The sequence below is a fragment of the Petaurus breviceps genome, unplaced genomic scaffold, assembly GCF_028583685.1.
Source record: "Petaurus breviceps papuanus isolate PSGF00001 unplaced genomic scaffold, PetGlider_PUasm1.0 225, whole genome shotgun sequence".
In the NCBI taxonomy this organism is placed as follows: Eukaryota; Metazoa; Chordata; class Mammalia; order Diprotodontia; family Petauridae; genus Petaurus; species Petaurus breviceps.
Window position 1 is genome coordinate 7,106,356 of NW_027185889.1, and position 12,958 is coordinate 7,119,313.

The 12,958-nt window shown below is 38.7% G+C and overlaps 1 pseudogene; it reads right to left on the reverse strand.

Annotated features, from left to right (window-relative positions):
- Positions 1 to 3,381: 3,381 nt before the first annotated feature.
- The window catches only part of LOC138166575 (glycosaminoglycan xylosylkinase pseudogene), a 29,930-nt pseudogene continuing 20,353 nt past the window's right edge, over positions 3,382 to 12,958 (reverse strand).

Here is a 12,958-nt window from a genome sequence, read left to right on the forward strand (position 1 = left end):
TCAGAGGAACTTGCTTCATTTTTTTCACAGTTACTATTTTTTTTAAAGCAATTGAGGTTAAGTAACTTGCTCAATGTTACACAGCTAGTTATTTCTGGGTGTGGTGCTAAGTATCTGAGCCCGGATTTGATGCCCAGGTCATCCTGACACCGGTCTGGTGCTCTTACTCGCTAAGCCACCTGGCCGCCCCGACAGTTACTATTGCTAATTGCATTTCCTTCCATCCTATTTTCCCTCTTCAAAAGTGTTTTGCTTCTGACTATACTCTCCCCCAATCTGCTCTCCCTTCTGTCACGCCACCTTTTCTTATCCCCTTCTTCTCCTTCTTTCCTATAAGAGAAGATAGATTTCTATGCCCAATTGAGTGTGTATGTTATTCCCTCTTTGAACCAGTTCTGTTAAGAAAAAGATTTACTCACTATCACTCACCTTGTCCCTCTTCTTCACTGTAAAAGCTTTTTCTTGCCTCTTTTTTGTGAGATAATTCACTCCATTCTACCTTTCCATTTCTCCCAGTGCATTCCTCTTTCACCACTTAATTTTGTATTTTTAGGCTTCAATCCTTCATATTCAACTCATACCTGTGCCTCCATCCACATATATTTCTATCTTTCAGAATAATGAAAAAGTTCTTATGAGTTATAAGTATCTTCTTCCCATGTAAGGATGTAAATGGTTTAACCTGATTAAGTCCCTTATAATTTCCCTATTCTATTTACCCTTTTATGCCACTCTTGAGTCTTGTTTTTTAAAGGCAAATTTTCTATTTGACTCTGCTCTTTTCATCAAGAATGCTTGAAAGTCCTTTATTTTATTGAATATTCCTTTTTTTTTCCCTGAAGGATTATACTCAACTCAGTTTTACTGGTTAGGTTCTTCTTTGTTGTAATCCTAACTCCTTTATGCTCTGGAATATCATATACCAAGCTCTCTGATCCTATTATGTAGAAGCTACTAAATCTTGTCCTATCCTAACAACCTCCACAATAAGTGAATTGTTTCTTTCTAGCTGCTTTCTTCTTTTTTTAACAATGAATTTTTTTTAATAGGGAAATATATTGATGTTGGGGGGAGGTGCATTTGAAAAAAGTCACTTCTATTTTCTATCTTCTTCTTTTTTGCAGAATGATTTACTTTCAATCACCAGAATGAAATTCCCAAGTTTTCAGAAGTTTGTGCTTTTCAGTTTGACCTCAAGAGGTATGTCTGGAAGGATGTGATCACATGCTTCTTATTTTGTTCATTTGTTTCTGTATAGCATGAAAGTAACATTTATCACAGAGACCAATGCTAACAGTCTTGAGATCCAACCCTATCTCTGTAGCTATTTTCCAGAGATTTTAGGATAAGTGCTATCCAAGTGACTCTCAGCCTAAGTGAGAATGTTCCTGGATATACACAGTAAACAGTCTTGAAACTGGAATAGGCATCCTCTCCCTCTTACACAATGATAGCATTTTGTGCAAGTATTTTCCTTCTCCTTGTATATCAATATCCTTTTTTTCCTAACAGCCTATTCTCATCCTGGTCTCAGATGATGTATACAGGGTTTTTAAAAAAAATGCCCAATGTCTATGATATTGCCAAAGGGTTACTCAATATTATTTCCAAAATCCAGAAAACTGGGCCTTAAATCGCCTAAATTGGTTCCAAGACTCTGACTGCTTTAACCTGTTTCCCAACAGCTAGTATCAAACATGTTCAATTATATTATATAAATAGTATTCTCTAAACTAGGGAAGTATAAACCTAGAAAAGGAACAAGAACTAGAAGCAGATGAAACATGAGTGATAAACACACATACCCAGGCAAATTGGCACCAAGTTTATTTTGGTGACTGAGAGTCTATCAGACCTACTTACCTAACATATCCAGAGCAATATTTTTCAGAATGCAAACACAGGCCTTGGTTACAACAACCTTAAGTGCCACAGAATCTGGAGCTATAGAAACATAGCCAGAATATTACAATGTAGGTTTGGGCATAAGAAGAGAAGAAGGGGTGAGATGGAAGTCTGAAACAAGCAAGTCTGGCAAGCTACCACATGGCAATAGTGAATCCAACTTAAAGGCTCAGAAGGTCATGGCAAAATCTGCCTAGTCTCTTATATGGCCACCAATCACAAATCATCTGCAAAGCCCAATTTTCAGAAAAGTAACCACCACCATTTCTAGAAAAGAGCTGTTTTTTTCTCACCAAACAGGCAGTCCCTGAAGTGTTCTTCCCTGAGGGCCCCAGAAGCCTAACCGACTCTGAAGCCTTCATGGTGCTGAGCCTTAAAGGCAGAGGTAAAAGAGTTCAGGAGAAGGGGAAGAAATACCAGAATTTCTGAGGCCATCAGAACCAAGCCATCCCTGAATGGCAGTCTCCCTCCTACAACACAACATGGCTGTTCTCTTCCAGATTCAGAGACAACATGACATGAGGGCCCCAGCCCACCCCACTCTTCTTTCTCCAGGGTTTTTGTTTAGTCATCCTTGCTCACCAGGAAGGCATTTGCCGGCATGGAGCAAAGTTAAGTCTGTGCTCAGGATGCATTAGAAAGCCCAAGGTTTGCTTCTGAGACTAATTTTATCCTGGGGGTGGTGTTGCATACTTTTACACTTGTTGCAAAATTCAATGGAAACTTTCTCCCAGAAATCATGAATAAATAGGAACCTAACCTGCCTATAAAGGAGGGCACACTTTCTGCTTCTGCTCTTTGAGGACAGATAACATTCTAGCCCTTCCTTGCAACTCCATAGGGTTTGCTGTTGTTGATTTTCTTTTTTTAAAGGGCAGAGAGAGATCCTCCAGAGATAAACCCTCTGAAGGGACGTGCTATTTATTTTTGCTTAGCAATGGTTTTACTTACCACCACTACCACCTCTTTAAGAGGTAACAAGTACCTTCTCCAATGAGAACAAAATGCTTAAACTGCACGTGAAATTGCTTTAAGTCTCTTTAGATGACGAGTGGGGGGAAGAGTGGGCACAGAGGGCAAAGGATGGAAGAAGGGTGGTAAGGTTCAAATGAAACACACGCACACTCCAGAACCATTCTGGTATCCACATTCAAATTCCATGCTTCTTTAGTCCTCAGCAACTGGACATCAAGCTTTTCCAATTGTGATGCCCACGACTAGAAATGGGCACACACAAAAAAAGCACAGTGACAAGGATGTCAGGAGGTTGTGCAGGGAACTTTCAATGTTTAAAGCTTTTAGTTAATGCTTCAACTTCTCATTGGGAAAAACACCAGATACCCAAAGGCACCCGACTCCCTACAACCAGAGAGCTCTGCTTGCTGTTTTCAGTCTTTGCCCATCCATCCATCTGTAATCAATTGTGCTGTTTTTCTATCATTTGAAAAAAGAAGTTTTAATTGTTTTCCACTAAAGTCACAAGTGGGAGAGAGTCATCCTGTCCTCCACCAACACAGTATATTTCCCAAACTGATCAGTGCGCTGCTTTACAGTGGCCAAGATACTCAGGAGTCGCTGTTCCTTAGTGTCCAGGTGGGAGTCAGGGAGCATGGGGGAGATAGAGTCATGAGCCATAGCTGATTTTAAGGCAGACTTAAGCACACCATTCTTTAGGTAGTTCATCCTATTCCAGGTGAAGCCCCAATTATGGAACACTTGTAGAGAGGGGAGAGGATGCTTCTCTCATCCAGCATAGGGTTTCCAAAGCTTTTGGCATTGTCCAAGAGAATAAGCATGCTAGTTCCCTCATCATCTTGAAAGCTCTTGTAATGATGATGGTCAAGGCTGCCGATCAGATAATCCAATACATCAGTGTCCACAATATCCAGGAGCCAAGGACTGGAGTCATAGAGAGATGCCTTCTTCACAGCATCACAATAGCTATCATTGTATTCCACCTGGCAAACTTCCCCTCTCTGTAAGTACTGCCCCATGGGCGTCAGTGCTTCTGTAGAGGCCAGACATCTGGAAGCCACAGGGTAACAGAGCCTTCCATTAGGTCTCCATTCGCAAGGAGGGTTCTGTTTCTCAAGAATAATAACACTTCCCATAAAAGCAAGTGTTGTTGCCATAAGAAATGATGAAATAGTATCAAAGGAAACTGGGAAGCTCTCTATGTGATGCAGAGTGAAGTGAGCAGAACAAGAGTTAAAAATGCGCTCAGAAACTGCTCTGTAGCAACAGGTTTGATGATTCACAAATCTCCCAACTACCAAGGGGGCTTGGCAGAAACCTAAGATTCTATCCAAGTGAAAGGCTGCAACTTCTGCATCATGCCTGTCATAACCAGCATATGGCTCCCCTTTGACCACATAGTTGGATTATACCTCTTAGGTTTGAAGACAACTTTTTTCCCTCCTTCCAGTATCAATAAGACTTTAAGCTGAGTCCCCTTGCAACCCACATCACCCTTAATGATCTTCTTGATGGCCATGGCAAGCATGATGGCCCCCAGCTCAGGGGTCTCTTTGGTGAAAGGCCTACTGGTCCTCAAGGTTAGCAGTTGAAGTGTCCAAGTTGTCAACAAGGAAAACTTTTGTAAAGATAAAGATGAGGAGGAGTATGACCAGTAGGACAGCTTGCCGTTTCAGCCTTATGGCAGCAGCCTTCCAATCTTCTTCAGCCCAGGCTCTCTCTTTGGTCAGGGTGAGAACATGGCAGTTAATGTGGGGAGTTCATGATTATCATTTGAACTAGTCTATCCCATCACTAAAGCATATCCTAGGATTCCTGCCTGCCCCACCCACCCTAGTTGTGCTTCATGGCCTCAGCTGTGCGCAGCCTAGCCTCCTCTAGGAAGGGCCCACCTGCGCTATCTGGCCACCCATGCTCACCGCTGGCTCAGCCCCAGCCGGGCCATCCCTGGGTCCCTGGTCCCCACGCCCACAGTCCCCATACCATCCCTTCCTCCCCCTCCTTTCTGGCTGCTTTCAATATTTTCTCCTTGACCTGGGAGCTCTGGAATTTGGCTATAATATTCTGGAGAGTTTTCATTTTGGAATCTCTTTTAGGAGGTGATCAATGGATTCTTTCAATTTCTATTTTACCCTCTTGTTCTGGAATATCAGGGAAATTTTTCTTGATAGCTTCTTGAAAGATGATGACTAGGCTCTTTTAGTGATCATAATTTTCAGGTGGTCCAATAATGTTAAAATTAGCTCTCCTGGATCTATTTTCCAGGTCAGTTATTTTTCCAATCTTTTTATGGATTTTACTGTATTTTATTTTTTGGTTTGTTTTATTGTATTCTTGATTTGTCATAAAGTCATTAGCTTCCAATTCCTCCATTCTAATTTTTAAAGACTTACTTTCTTCATTGAGCTTTTGGATTTCCTTTTTCCATTTGACCAATTCTATTTTTTTGAGGAGGTTTTTTTTTTACTTCAGTGAATTTTTGTGCCTCTTTTTTCATTTGGTCTAGTTTGGTTTTAAGGTGACATGTTTTTTAAGTATTTTTGAGTCCCCTATACCAAACTGTTGAGTTGTTTTTCATGATTTTCCTTCATTGCTCTCATTTCTCTTCCCAACTTTTTTCTCTACCTCTCCTACTTGATTTTCAAAATCCGTTTTGAGCCCTTCCAAGGCCTAAGACCAGTACATATTTTGTTTTTTTGGAGGCTCTGGATGTGAGAGCTTTGGCTTTTCTGTATTCTTCTGAGTGTTTTGACTTTCCTTGACATCATAATAATTATACATTTGTACCTATCATTAATTGTGTATTTCTCATCCATAAAATGAAAGAGAATACTATTATGTATTACAAAGCAGGACCTATGAATATGCTACTTACAAGAACCCTTCTTGAAGCATAAAGACACATAGAGAGTTAAATTATGGTATTAGAGGGGGGAAATGTATGCTTTAGCTCATTTTTTTTTAAAGATCCCTTTGGCAAGTTTGTGGTATGTATGAACTCCTCATTAAAATGGTTTTAAATAATTGAAAGGAATGCAAAAATCCAATTGTATGTTAGTGGAATAAAGATGTATTTTTCCATCTAAATTGCCAGATGAAATCTGTTCTTACATCCTGGGTCAAGAATCTCTATTTTAGTGAGAAGACTGCATTTTCAGCTATTGATGGAATTTGGGGCATTTAATCTAGAAAAGAATAGTGAAGGAGCCATATATTCATGATCTATGAGCATTGTAAGAACTGTCAAATGGGGGAAAGTAGAAGAATACAACCATAGATTTATAACAGGAATGGATACTAGAAGCCATCTAGCCTAGACCCTTTATTCTGTGATAATTTGGATAGACAAATAAGTTCCTTGAAAGTTAGTTAACAATATTAAACAAGTTAACAAGTGCTTTAGAGCTATAACTTTGGATGAAGGGTCACAGTGAGTAAATATTTCAGTGAGGCACATTTTTATTAGTATTATAATGCTGATTAATCAATATAATTATTTTAAGTTTACTTTGAAATCAAACTACTCATCTCTATTTTCTTCACTTTATGAATTATGAAAAATACACATACCAATTAAAAATTTGGTGTTTGGTCTGTCAAGTTAATTCTTAAATTCTAGTCCTTCTAATGTTAATCAAATGGAAGAACTCTCTAACAGTTAGAATTCTGTTATTGTTGTTGCTGTTGTTTAAATTGGACTCAGGAGTTTCAGATTGTAGTACATTGCCTGTTCCTAGACACATTTACCAGGGTCTGTGCATTCCTTTGTCAGCAATGTTGTGGAAGGGAATAGACTATTGAGTAAAAGGTTGTTCTGATCCTGAGTCTCTAATATTTTAATATGGGTGTATGACTCGTGTGTGTGTGTGTGTGTGTGCTTCTGTATTCTAGATAAGAGAAGACAACAGGGAGAAGTAGAAAGAGTACTGACTCTTGAACCAGAGAAACAAGGTTCCAATTCCACCTCTTATACATGCTATCTATGCAATCTTGGAAAACCCACATAAACTATAAGTGTCTCAGGTCTGCACCTGTAAAATAAGGGACAGGCCAGCCAATCCTTAGGGTCTCTTTAGGTTCTCATAATCCAATGAACTATGTTGAAATTTGTAAAAAGTGAAGTTTTGTGGAATTATAGATTTTCAGTTAGAAGGGAATTCAAAGGCCACATAGTCTAACATTTTTCATTGACAAATGAGGAAACTGAGACCACAAGAGGCTAGTAATTTCCTCAGTATCACATAAGTAGTAAGTGGCAGAGCTGGGATTCAAGCCCAAGTCCTTGGAATTCATATCTAGTGTTCTTTCTGACATATATCTACTATCTTCCTGGAAATTTCAAGTGTGAAACCCATCATGCTTCTATATAAGGTCTAAAATTTTCAGGAGCATAGAAATTTTGAGGAAAAGAATATTTCATTAGCTACAAAATTTCCAAATGCAAATCATCTCTTACTCTCTTATCTGCACACTGTTATTTTTCATTATCTGCAGGAATGAATCTGATTGCAGAGATACAAATTTTCACTGAGGACCATTTTTTAAAATCATACTTTGATATTTATATAAATCAAAATATTAAAGAGAAATATATGTTTCACTCAAACACACACAGATATATACATACACAGAGAGAAGCTTAAAGCAAAACCAGAGACCGGAGTTATAGACATCATCCATATTTTACAGCTGATTTTCTGTTGAAGAAATACACAAAGTGGCCTTCTCTAAGAAATCGTATGAACCATTTTCAGGATGTACTGGTTTGGTCAGAGATAAGATAGGGAAATCAAGCTTGCCTGCCAAGTTTTTATCCCCTCTGTCTTTTCTCATCAGTATGCTGAGAGTTTTTTCTTCCTTGCAGTATCGTTGTCAGTTTTCACATTTTAACACCTAGCTATCAAGTTTTCCATAAAAGCAATCACACTAGGAGCACCCTCATCTGCATGTGTCAAAAAGAAGATATAAAAGATGTATATTTCATGACATAATAATATTCTACAAATTCCATAATGGAATTCAGCAACCTTTAGAAGGTATTTTGTATTCCCCCAGCCCCACAGCCCCAGTAGGGATTAAATCCTTTCGAGGCTGATTTTTTTCCTATATTCTTCCCTTGTCCTCTCCCCTAATTATCTACCCCACATAGAATCTATCTATCTGGATGTCAAGATTAAAAGATGTCTCCTTTTCATTGTCTCAATGAAGGGAAAATGCATCTTCCTTAGTTCTGAAGGAATCCCTGGAACAGGTAATCGCTGTTGTTTTCCAATTATTAAAAATACAAGCTGATCTTTGTTTTAATTTCTTTTTTCCTTCCACTTCTTAACTTGAAACAAAATCTCCACTTGGATAAATAAACACTTTGGTTTGTTCATGAAGTAACATTAACCTCTAACATGATCAGAAATATAATGTGACACAGAAAAAATAACAGAGCAAGCATTTAATAAAGGACTGCTGAATTCAATTGAATCTTGATGTCTTGGTTCATAACAAGAGATATGATTTCCCTCAACAAGTGTATGTACAAAATTCCCAAGATAAACTTATGTCAAAAAAAAACTTCTGATTAAGTGAGTATGATAAAAGTAGGAAATTGTAGGAATGACAGAAAATTTTAAATAAGATTAAAGGAATAGAAGAATTAAGCACAATTTTTCCCACTTCCCTCTTTCTTTGATGGCTCAATTGATCTTGAATACAATAGCTACATATTCATTAATTAATGAATCCATTCATTCAGCCTAAAATCCTTTATTAGGGTTCCCCAATTAGTTTTAATCTTACCTTGTCTCCCCTACCTTATTATCAAGAGCCTCCATTGCTAAAGTCCTCTAGGGGGACTCTGATTTAACCAACAAGGTTCTCGACAAATAGTTTTGGTGTTAGAACTTAAGTTTTTATTTTACCTTGGAGGCTCTGAAAGCATCTATTCTTACACTCCTGCCTAAGGAAAAAGTCTATGTTCACAGTTTAATTTTGGATCTAAGGAGATGTAAAAGCTTATGGTCTCCTCATACTACCTCTGGTAATAAAGTCTATAAAATGATTCTTATTCTCTCACTTTAATAAAGATCATTTCCAACTAGCACAAAAGGAAACCTGTTTTTAGACAAAAGACTTCCCTCCTCAATCATCATACCATCTTTACTTATGTGAAACTGCTTAAAACATGTTCCAATTCAAGAACATTACTATAAAATGCAAAATCATAACTCAGCCTTTAATCCCAGGCTGCTTTGGGAACAAACTTCCTAGAGCTTGTGAACTTGGATGGGAAAAAAAAATTACACCCTTATTTTCAGTAACTTCTTACTGAAAGTAAGCATTTCTTTCCATTATTTAGAAACATTTCCTGCTTAAAGGACCTATGGACTTTAACAAACTACAAAAGAGGTCCATGACAACAACAAAAGATTAAGAACCCCTGATCTCATATAGCACCCTATAACTATTCACTTATTTTTTTAAGCAATTGGGGTTAAGTAACGTGTTCAAGGTTACACAGCCAGTTATTTCTGGTTGTGGGGCTAAGTATCTGAGCCTGGATTCAATCCCCAGGTCATCCCAACACTGGGGCTGGTGCTCTTACTCACTGTGCTACCTGGCAACCCCTAACTATTCACTTCTAATGACTCTTGTTGTTCAGTTATTTTTCAGTCATATTCAATTCTTCAAGATCCCATTTGAGATTTTCTTGGTGAAGATGCTGGAGTGGCTTACCATTTCATTCTCCAGCTCATTTTACAGGTGAGGAAATGGAGTCAAACAGGGTTAAATGGCTTGCCCAGGGTGACACAATTAGTATGTGTCTGAAGTCAAATTTGAACTCAGGCCAGTGAGTCTGACTTCAAGCCAGGCATTCCATCTACTGTGCCATCTAGCTACCCCACCAATTATTACTACTTATCCTTAAGAAAAAAATAAGATATTTTATGTGCTATCTAAAACAAATTCTTCATGTCTTTCTTCTGTTCCTTTCATTTCTCATGGCTCTCCTTTGCTAGACTCTATGCTTCCTTCTATAGCCTAGGGAAGCATCTATATTTCTACAACTTTATTTTTATTTTATTTTTTGGAAGGTTGAATGGGGAGTGGCTGGGTGAGTTGATGAATGGATGAAAAATGTTATATATTAGGTAATTAATTAATGTCAAAGGCTGTGCTAAGTTTGGAGATAACAAATACAAAAACAAAGGCAGTCTCTGGACTCTAGGAGTTTACACAATAAAGGTGGGGAAATCACTCATTGGAGAATACTGGTTAGGGATGGGCTCTTTGGTTTAGAAACCTATCAAAATGATGAGTGGGACCATAGATGATCAGATTGACACATCTCATTCAGGGACAGTGGGAGAATTGATTTAAGCCATTCTTTTTAAAGTGTGAGTTGTGACCCCAGATGGAGTCATGAAAACATTTGTCAACAGTAATTTTGAATGCACAGTGACCAAAAATTAATTCAAAATCAAATGCAAAACGAATCCAAGATTGCATCAACTTCACTGCAGCCTTGGTTCTAAACACAAAGCATGTTCACATTGCACTGTGCATGCCCTCAGGCCATGCAACACCAGCAAACCTTTCCAAAAAATGTGAAAAGGGGTGGCATGTGGAAAAAGTTTAAGAAACCCTGATTTAAGTGATGAGAAAAGTGAGAGTAATAAAAAAGTTCTTGAGAATGTGAAAGAAATGACTATAGCTTAGATAGTATGATATGAAGATGGTAACATCTCTGAAGCAATAATCTAAATAATTATAGTATATATAAAGACTTTGAAAGTTTCCAAAGTATTTTAAATATGTTCTCTCATTTAATCTTCATAAGAACACTCAGAGATAGGTAATATTATATCTATTTTACAGATAAGGAAATTGAAGTTAAGAAAAGTTAAGTGAGGAATAGGGGGGCAGAGACAAGATGGCAGAGTAGAAGCACGACCTTCCCACGGCTCCAGCTTCCACCTTCCCCAATCCATGTAAAAAGGGGAATCTAAACAAACTTTGGAGCTGCAGAACCCACAAAATGACACAGAGAAGCTAACCTCCCGCTGAGAACAGCCCGGCAGGCCGGCAGGAATCGGCCAGGGCAGCGCTCTGGGAGCCAAGCCCAGGCCCAAGCTTTAGCCCCAGGGTGGGCCTGACAAGTCGCCTGCCAGAGGGACTCCAGATCAGCAGCAGCTGTGGCTGTTTCCAGATTTATCAACATGTAGATGCGAAGGACAAAGTGAGAGGCCAGTGCAGTCTGGATTTTGGGACCTAGTAAGTGGGAGTGCATGGCTTTTACCCCCGGGGTGAGAAACCGCTGAGACACCTGCACAGCCAGCCAGTGCCACATGGTGGCTTCAGCTCCTGGACTTCAGAGTGTAGGGGGACCAAGCACCAGTCTGAGGGGTAATTGCTCTTGCTTTAAGCTGCTTGGATCTGGATTGCAGTCTAGGGTGGAGGTCCTGGGGTGTGTGTCCAGCTTGCCAGAGCGTGTGGAGACCTCAGAGAGGGCACCCATTTAATACCTCTGGCAGCTGAGAAAACCCCAGCATTTGGGAAGAAAACTCCCCTGTCTGGTGGCAGAGTTCTACTGTGCCAAAAAGCCCAAAAGTCAAATAATTGAGAGGCAAAATGAGCAGGCAAAGGAAACAAAGCAGACAGAAGATTCCAATATTACACTCCTATTTTGGGGACAAGAAGGAGCAAGGCATGGAAAAGGAGGAAAACAGTGAAGTCAGAACTCCTGCACCAAAAGCTTCAAAGGAAAATACAAGCTGGTTACAAGCCATAGAGGACCTTAAGAAGCAGATAAGAGAAGTGGAGGAAAAATTGGGAAAAGAAATGAGAACAATGCAAGAAAATTACAAAATGAGAGTCAACAGCCTGACTGAAGAAAATAATACCTTAAAAAACAGACTGACTCAAATGGCAAAGGAGGCTCAAAAAAGGCAATGAGGAGAAGAATGCCTTAAAAAGCCCAATTTGCCAGATGGAAAAAGAATCTCAAAAGCTCAATGAGGAGAATCATTGCTTCAGAATTAGATTGGAGCAAATGGAAGCTAATGACTTTATGAGAAATCAAGATGCTGTTAAACAGATCCAAACAAATGAAAGAATAGAAGGCAATGTGAAATATCTCATGGGAAAAACCGCTGATCTGGAAAATAGATCCAGGAGAGATAACTTAAAAATTATTAGACTACCTGAAAGCCATGACCAAAGTAAGAACCTAGAAAGCATCCTCCAGGAAGTTCTCAAAGAAAACTGCCCTGATGTTTTAGTACCAGTGGGCAAAATAGAGGTTGAAAGAATCCACCAATCACCTCCTGAAAAAGATCCCAAAAAGAAAACTCCTAGGAATATTATAGCCAGGTTCTGGAATTCCCAGATTAAGGAGAGAATATTACAAGCAGCCAGGAAGAAACAATTTGAATATTGTGGAAACACAATCAGAATAACCCAGGATCTGGCAGCTTCTACACTGAGGGATTGAAGGGCTTAGAATGTGATATTCCGGAGGTCAAGGGAGCTGGGACTAAAACCAAGAGTCACCTACCCAGCAAAACTGATGTTTCAGGGGAAAATATGGTCATTCAGAGGAATAGAGGACTTTCAACATTCTTGCTGAAAAAACCAGAGTTGAATAGAAAATTTGACATTCAGATACAAGAAGCAAGAGAAGCATGAGAAGGTAAACAGGGAAAAGAAATCATAAGGAACTTATCAAAGTTGAACTATTAACATTCCTACATGGAAAAACAATAGTTGTAACTTATGAAACTTTTCTCAGTAGTTGAAGGGATTAGAAATATATATATATATATATATATATATATATATATATATATATGTGTGTGTGTGTGTGTGTATATATATATGGGGGTATATGGGCATATGAATACATATGTGAATGTGTGTATATGTTTACAGGTATACATAGATAGAGGGCATAGTACCAATTTAACAGGAAGGGATGATACTTAAAAGGTGAAATTAAGAAGTGAGAGGAATATAATGAGAGGAGATGGGGAGAGACATATTGGGGCAAACTATCTCATACAGAAGAGGCAAGGGAAAATGGTTACAA